Here is a 7,421-nt window from a genome sequence, read left to right as displayed (position 1 = left end):
CAGAAACTCTATTCCTGAAGTTCCGGATGCAAACCACATCATTTCCATTTAATGTGACAGATCTGCACTGATAGATGGTGTTGACATCCCATGATATATTGGAACATCAGATTTCCTGCTGACAAAATCCTGGGTCAGTTTGTAGGAGCAAGTCAACTTAGTAGAAAATACCATATTGACTTTTCATGTACTAAGGCTCTAGTTTCTGACTTCTTGAGTGCCTAGGGAAGGTTATTGCCATTGGAAATGAAAGCTTGATTGATTAGAACAGAGATGTGCCTTTTAAAAGATTGAATTGCTGGCCTTAAAGGATCAAATTCAACTCTCAAGAGGGAGGCTGCCCTTATAATTCTTTTTTCTCCCTAGGCAGTTGTGATTCTCTTCTTTCCCCCATGCCTTGAAAGAGCGAGTTGTGGAAAATCGTACTGTGTGAATAGTCTCGTGTAAATTGTCCCTCAGGTCTAGGTCTGGAGATTATAATCTATTAGTAGAAACCTGAAAAAGTCCACAAAATACAGGCAAAGAAAGAAATGTTTTCTCATTTTCAATGATGTCTGCAGGAGGGTGCTCTCAGTGGGAATGGACATTCCATTATAAAAGCTAAAAATTGTAGAGTACTTAATAACGGCTTCACAGATTGTCCTGGCATGCCCCTGGACACACCATACATCTAACTATAGCCATGACTTCAGTCCGATTTAACTCAGTTTCCTCGTGTCTGATCAGCATGCCACAAATGGTGGGCATTCTCTACCCTTCTCTTGAAGTAGACATTAGGCTGCGGGTCTGGACCATTTCTATCTAGATGATGGTGCTATCTGTGTTCAAGTCCTTCTAAGGCTAGCTCTAAGTGGCTTCAAGGCAAAATCTTTTTTTTCTTTCTTTTTTAAAAATTTTTTATTGTTATGTTAATCACCATACATCACATCATTTGTTTTTGATGTAGTGTTCCATGATTCATTGTTTGTTCAAGGCAAAATCTTATCTTTTAATGGCACACAGAAGCAAACTGGATGGTCAGAGATGCAAACCACAGGCAGGAAATTATGTGGATGCCCAGCCTATTATAAATTGGCACTTGCATAACAAGGTCAAGCAATTTGGTTTTTGCCTTTTATAAGTAACTTAATTTATATGGTTTTGGTTAGACAGAATCTGCACATGTACACCGTTCAGGAAGTGTGGAGGAGTACATGGTGAGAAATTACTCTTCTTGCCTACATCCTCCACTGACCCAATGTCCCTCTCTGGTGACATCTATTTTTACCCATTTCTTTGTTCTTCCAAAGATAGTATGTACCTACATTCATCCACACATACATGGATATGTGTATATGTGCATATGCTTTTTCATACAAATGGTTGTGTATTCTATACCTTATTTTTAAACCTAACAGTATGATTTGAAGCTGCGTCAATCTTTTTTGACTGCCGTATAGTATTCCATTTTGTGGCTCTGTTATAATTTATGCAATCAGTTCCTGTTAATAAACTTGTAAATCATTGCCAGTGTTTTGCTGTTACAAACAACTCTGCAGTTAACATCTTTGTACATCCATGATTCACATATATATGAATATGTTTGAAGGATAAATTTCTTGAAGTGGATGTGACAGAACTTATTTTTGTCATAATTAATGATACACTTCTGGGTTTTTTTAAATAATTTTTTATTGTTATGTTAATCACCATACATTACATCATTAGTTTTTGATGTAGTGTTCCATGATTCATTGTTTGTGCATAACACCCCGTGCTCCACGCAGAATGTGCCCTCTTTAATACCCATCACCAGGCTAACCCATCCCCCCACCCGATATACTTCTGGTTTTTATTGATGCTTTTATTTCTGCCTTTCACTATGTGGTCTGTGTTTTGTCTTTCTTTTTGCTGATAATATGAAAGATTTAAATTCTCTAGTGGTTTATTTTTATAAGAATGCAGTATACTTAAGACCACTATTTCTTTGATTAACATTCTTTGACTCCTTACTGTATGTATAAATGGTGAAATCGGCAATTTCCATTTCTTCTCCCCAGTATTCCTTCTAGTAGCTGATTTTGACTTTTATCTTTTTCTTAATGTTTCTATTTGTATATTTTAAAAAGTCATATTGAATGATGTTTGTCAGCTTTGATGCCTGGGTGTGAAAGCTAAGGCACTCTTTACACCTACGCTACCTTCCTCTTTAACCTCTTTTTCCTTTGAATTATGTTATGTATATAATGTTTCCATTGTAAGGAAATCGTTCTTTATCTTGGATATCCAGGACTTTACTAGGATATGTCTCAGTGTTGATGGTCTGATGTGAGTTTTTCCCCTTAATTAAGAAGTGCCATTTAGAATTTAGATTCCAGTCTCATTAATTCCGGAGCTCATGAATGTGTCTTCTTTATTGATCATTCATTGCCAGTCCCTTCCAACTCTTGTTTATTGTCATTTCACTTTCTCACGCTTGTTGCCCACCTTCCTTATGTGCTCTCAGCAGTGTCTATTCTCCTTCGTGCTGCTTCCAAAGTTACCCTCATATTTCCTTGAGGGTTTGTTTCATCTATTTTTTCTGTTCCGCTTTCCAGGGCCATCATAAGCCAACGTGAAACTTTTATTTCATCAATCGATCAATAATTTCATTTCCCTTTGTGAATTCATGGTGATATACATACTTGATGCCAATTTCTGCCCGGTCTGTAGTGCACATTTCAGGTGATGCTTTTTAATTTGTCACCATTGCCCCCTAGTCCCCACACTCTGTTTCATTCCATCGTTCCTCTTGTAGTGTCTCTGTATACTCCATCCCATGATGATCCCACCTGGCTCTCACTCAGCCTTGCCAGGATGCGCATTCTGGGCCAGCAGTTTAGTGCCTGTGACGTAGGGACAGAGCTTTGTAAGTCATTGGAAAGTTCCTCCCAGCAGAGTCATGTATAAGGGACAGAGCTCTTTCAGACTTCTTCTTCGTGCCCAACAGGGACTGGCAGCACTGTCTGCCGTGCACAGTCTCTCGCCTCTACCTTGCCTCATGGATGGGATGGGATAACTGTGGTGCGTCATTCCGCTCTGCTTCTCATGTTTCTGCAGGACAGAGGTAAGGGACAGCTACATCTGTATTCTGCCATTTAAATACTGAAAGTCAACTGGTACTATTTAATTGAGGTCTAATAATAGATAAGAGAGCAATGAGGCAAAGAGTACTGAGGCAAAATGAGCCACCGCTGCCGCTTGCTGGCTATGCAACTTTGGGCAAGTCTTCCAACCTCTCTGAGCCTGTATTTTGTTATCTGTTAAACAGATGAAAATAAAGCTTGTGTGGCTTGACTCATGGGGTTGATGTGGAGAATCATGGCAGAAAGGATGTAAAAGTACTTCAAAGTGAATTCACAATGTAAATGTAGGTGATGCCATGATGCATAATGATTATTTTGAAAAAAGAAAAATCATCTACTCTTAACATCCATCTTAGTGCTGACTTAAAGCTTTGCAGGCCCCAGAATGAGGGAGGTTCAAGATAGTATTTCACTGATTCTGGGACATCCTTTTTTTCCCCAAGGGGACATTTCAAATTTTAAAAGGATGTGCCCTTCCAAGGAGTCATCTTAATTTAAAGGGCCCCAAATAAATTCCTCATAATTTTTATTATCCACTTTTAGCACCCTCTTCCCTCGTTACTACAGCTTTAAAGTGATCTGTCTATTATTTGTAGGAACATTTTAAGGTGCAAAAATGAATGACCTTAAAACTTGTCAACTATATCTCCAAAGGTCAACTTGGGGCAACACTCTAAAAATAGAGAGAAGGGCACTTGGGTGGCTCAGTCGTTAGGTGTCTGCCTTTGGCTCAGGTTGTGATCCCGGGGTCCTGGGATCGAGCCCCGTGTCGGGCTCCCTGCTCAGCGGGAAGCCTGCTTCTTCCACTCTCACTCCCCCTGCTTGTGTTCCCTCTCTCACTGTGTCTCTCTCTGTCAAATAAATAAAAAATAAAAAGTAAATCTTAAAAATCTCAGAAAGAATGTTATGTCCTTGCTCTGCAATGGCGTTCTCAAAAAGCCCCATGAACAAGAATTTGAGTCTTACTCAGGTTTACTGAGTATTTGGCACCAAGAGAACTGATGATGAGTTTCTTATAGTTCCAGAACTCTCATACTAGAAAACTTGACTCTTTTCTTTCAGAAGAGCAAAAAATATTGGCCAAAAATATTTATTGGTAGTTTTAAAAATTATCATTCATATCATATGCTTCCTCAGTCCAGGTATTTCAAAGACAGATCAAGCAACTATGTCCCTTACAATTTACTGGGTGTCCCATTAGATTTCTAAGGACTGGCAAAGTGATTCTCTATTTTATTCACCTTATTTAACTTTAGAAAGGGTATACATTTCAATAATTCATCGTCAATCATTCCACAAATATTGGAGAATGCCAATTCTGTTTCTAGAGCTGTTACGGGTGAATGGGGATAGAGAGATGACACCAATGACAGAATTTAACATTTATTTTGAATTTAGGATGTGCCAGCCATAGCATTAAGCATGTATTATCACATAAAATCCTCAAGATATTCTCATGTCTTAACTTTTGTTGTTGTAATACACAACTTCAATATCTCGGTGGATTACAACAATAAGTACGGATTTCAGGATCATATTATATTGGGGCTGGGGGTCAGCTGCAGCACTGCAGGCCTGTGCTGAGTTCTACACGCGTTCTCATTCCAAAAACCCGGTTGAAGATGCTTTCTGAGACAGCAAAAAGGCCGGTGGAAACTTGCGATGCTTCTGAAATCATCTTTTCAGTCATGACAAACATATTCTTTCATGTCTCTTTAGCCAAAGCAAGTCACATAGCCACACCCAAAGCCAGTGGAGCGAACAAGGATGCTCCATTTACCTAGAAGGCTGGCAACGGCCGTGAGAAGACAAATAATCATACACAAAAAATGCAATCTGCCGCAATTTGCTCTTCTGACCACAAGATGCTCTCACCTCTTCCCAAGATACTTAAAACTACCAGGCACTGGGCTCAGAAGTCTAGAATCCCGTGAATATATATCATGTCTCCTTGCTGCTCTTCTTGATTAGAGACCCATGAACTAAAGTGAAAAGTTTCCTGTCTTCTTCCTCCCCCAAAACTAATATAATACAGTAGTGGAGTAGGGACACCTTATTAAAAGATTGCAGGAATGGGAGGTACATACCAGTCACTGGTTAACAGCAGTTCTGATGTTCCACTGAGCAAAAGTCGCAAGCTTGTCCACCCTGATGGTAGGGAATGTTCCTTGATTTGTTCCAGTTACATTTTCTGGGAGTCGTTTCTCAGCCTGTTGTTCTCCATGATGTTTGACTGGACAGCTCTTCCTTCTTCATTATCCTCCTTGGCCTCTTCTGAAGTGAGTATTGGAAAAGATGCCATGTGTGACTGAGAAGCTATCTCAGACTGCTTCGCCCCATAGAAGATTAGAGACCAAAGGTTTATTTTATAATTTGAATACTTATAGTCTCTTCTAATCTAGGTTGGGAGTGCTTTGGCAATAGATTTCTCTACAAAACTGTTTTTCTTTTTAATCAGTTTGATTCCAGTAAGTTCCATGTAACTCAATAGCCATACCCATTACTTTTTAAGAAATGCCTTCATAGGTACTTTGATCTTATCAAGCTTCAGACGGACTGCACCTTAGTTTCTTTTCCCTGAGCCATTTGTCTAACTGAGACAATTCACTAGAGCCATATTAAGCTAATCAGTAGACTAGACAATGGGTGTGTGGGATCTGTGAGCAATCTTCATCTTAATTTGAGACTCTTTAACCTGTTAGTAATGAGAAAGTTTCAATTTTCAACCCTAAAAGTTCTGGAGTTTCTGGGTATTTGCAGCTCTGCTGGACTCATCTTGGCTCTGCTCCTTGTGTCTTCTCATTCCAGAACCCAGGATGAAGAAGTAGCCACTACATGAGACTTGATGGTCTCACGGTGGAGGTTTGAACATCGTGGGAACATGCAATGTCTCTGAAAACCTCAGCTCAGATGAGGCAAATGGCTCATCTATTTATGGCCCATCTTGGCAAGTCACAAGGTCCACATCCCCAATCAGTAGGATGAGGATGTCTATAGGGAAAACTGGCAAAGAGGAAAAGGAAATGGATAATTGTGAATAAATGAAACAATCTCCATGCCTCATGAGGCAGATACTGATATGAATCTCTTGGTAGAGAAGGAACTTGAGGCACAGAGAGAAAATTGAGGCACAGAGAGGTTGAGAACCTTGCCCAAAGTCCTACAGCATCTTAGTGGTAGAGCCAAGATTTCATCCTGGGGAGTCTGACTTCATGGTGTTGAATCATTTTCTAGATTCTTCCTCTGGGAACTCTCATTTTTGTGGAATGACCTATATCATCTCGTCTAAATTTTCAGCAGGCTTTATTAAAAACAATTTTAAAGAAGACTCAAATATGGCAATAATAAAACTTTGTAAAATGCTGTTACGGATTTCTTCGAGAAATAATTCATTAAATTGATGCCAGTTGTAACTTGTGAGATCATAAAGCTCAATGCAGGAATACTGAAAACATGAAGGTAACCTTATCACAGCATGTTCAATAATTGGATCCCTTCAGAGGAGCTCTGAGCGTCCTCTCAGAATTGCTATGCTACACTTTCACCCAGAATCAGAGAATATAAAAACTTAAGGTATCAGATAGTGAAATGAGTTCAAATTACTGAGTGTTACATTCAATTAAGGAAATCTTTTAGGACAAATCTTAAAAGATTAGCTTGAGTCTCTGGATTCAAAAACTCTTTTTAAACAACAGGTCAGAAAATAGTGATTCAAGCCATGTTACAAGCCCAAAACAACAAGTGTTAGAATTCCAAGTGAGGTGTTCTCATTCTTGACTCTTCATCCTTTACCTACTCTCACTTCTTCAGAACTGGCTCAGATTTTCCTGGAAGAAGAATTTCCTGTAAATTTCATTCAGGCTTATCTCCAGAGAGGCATGGAGATTAGACCTATTATGGGCTGCAGCTCCCAAACACTCCCTATATTTATATACAGATTAAATCAAATTAAAATAAAATCAAGAGTGGTCTTGAGGAAAGAGTCTTCTAAAACACAACTGATACCCGGCATGATGTGTACAGGACGAGAGTAGCAAGGGGAGAGGTGACTTGGTTTTATGGTACCGGCTCTGCACGGCCTTCTGGAGGTGGTCAATCAGGGCTTAGAAGAATGAGGGAACCACCACAAACCTATCGTAAGTTAGAGTCAGAGAGAATCTGAGGCTAGACATATGCACTGGTGGTCCTGCTGGAGAAAAGTAAGCCGGCGCCACTGGTATTTATCCATACACTGGGATATATCATGTGCCAGCAGCTACTTTTCCCTTGAGAATTTCTTCAGCCACCGAATTAGGATAGGCTGACCACCAGAATGGA

The 7,421-nt window shown here is 39.6% G+C and overlaps 1 long non-coding RNA gene across 1 annotated transcript; it reads left to right on the top strand.

Annotated features, from left to right (window-relative positions):
- Nucleotides 1-2,967: 2,967 nt before the first annotated feature.
- Nucleotides 2,968-6,935, top strand: LOC114222376 (uncharacterized). The gene is made up of 3 exons (XR_003611927.2): nucleotides 2,968-3,085; nucleotides 5,287-5,383; nucleotides 5,913-6,935. It is a non-coding gene; the product is annotated as an uncharacterized LOC114222376 (long non-coding RNA).
- Nucleotides 6,936-7,421: the final 486 nt, after the last annotated feature.

This window comes from Eumetopias jubatus, unplaced genomic scaffold, assembly GCF_037043125.1.
Source record: "Eumetopias jubatus isolate StellerSeaLion01/CBP00866 unplaced genomic scaffold, mEumJub1_p1.0 scaffold_8, whole genome shotgun sequence".
NCBI lineage: Eukaryota > Metazoa > Chordata > Mammalia > Carnivora > Otariidae > Eumetopias > Eumetopias jubatus.
The sequence above is the reverse complement of the archived record's forward strand: the minus strand, read 5'-3'. Positions and strand labels throughout refer to the sequence as shown.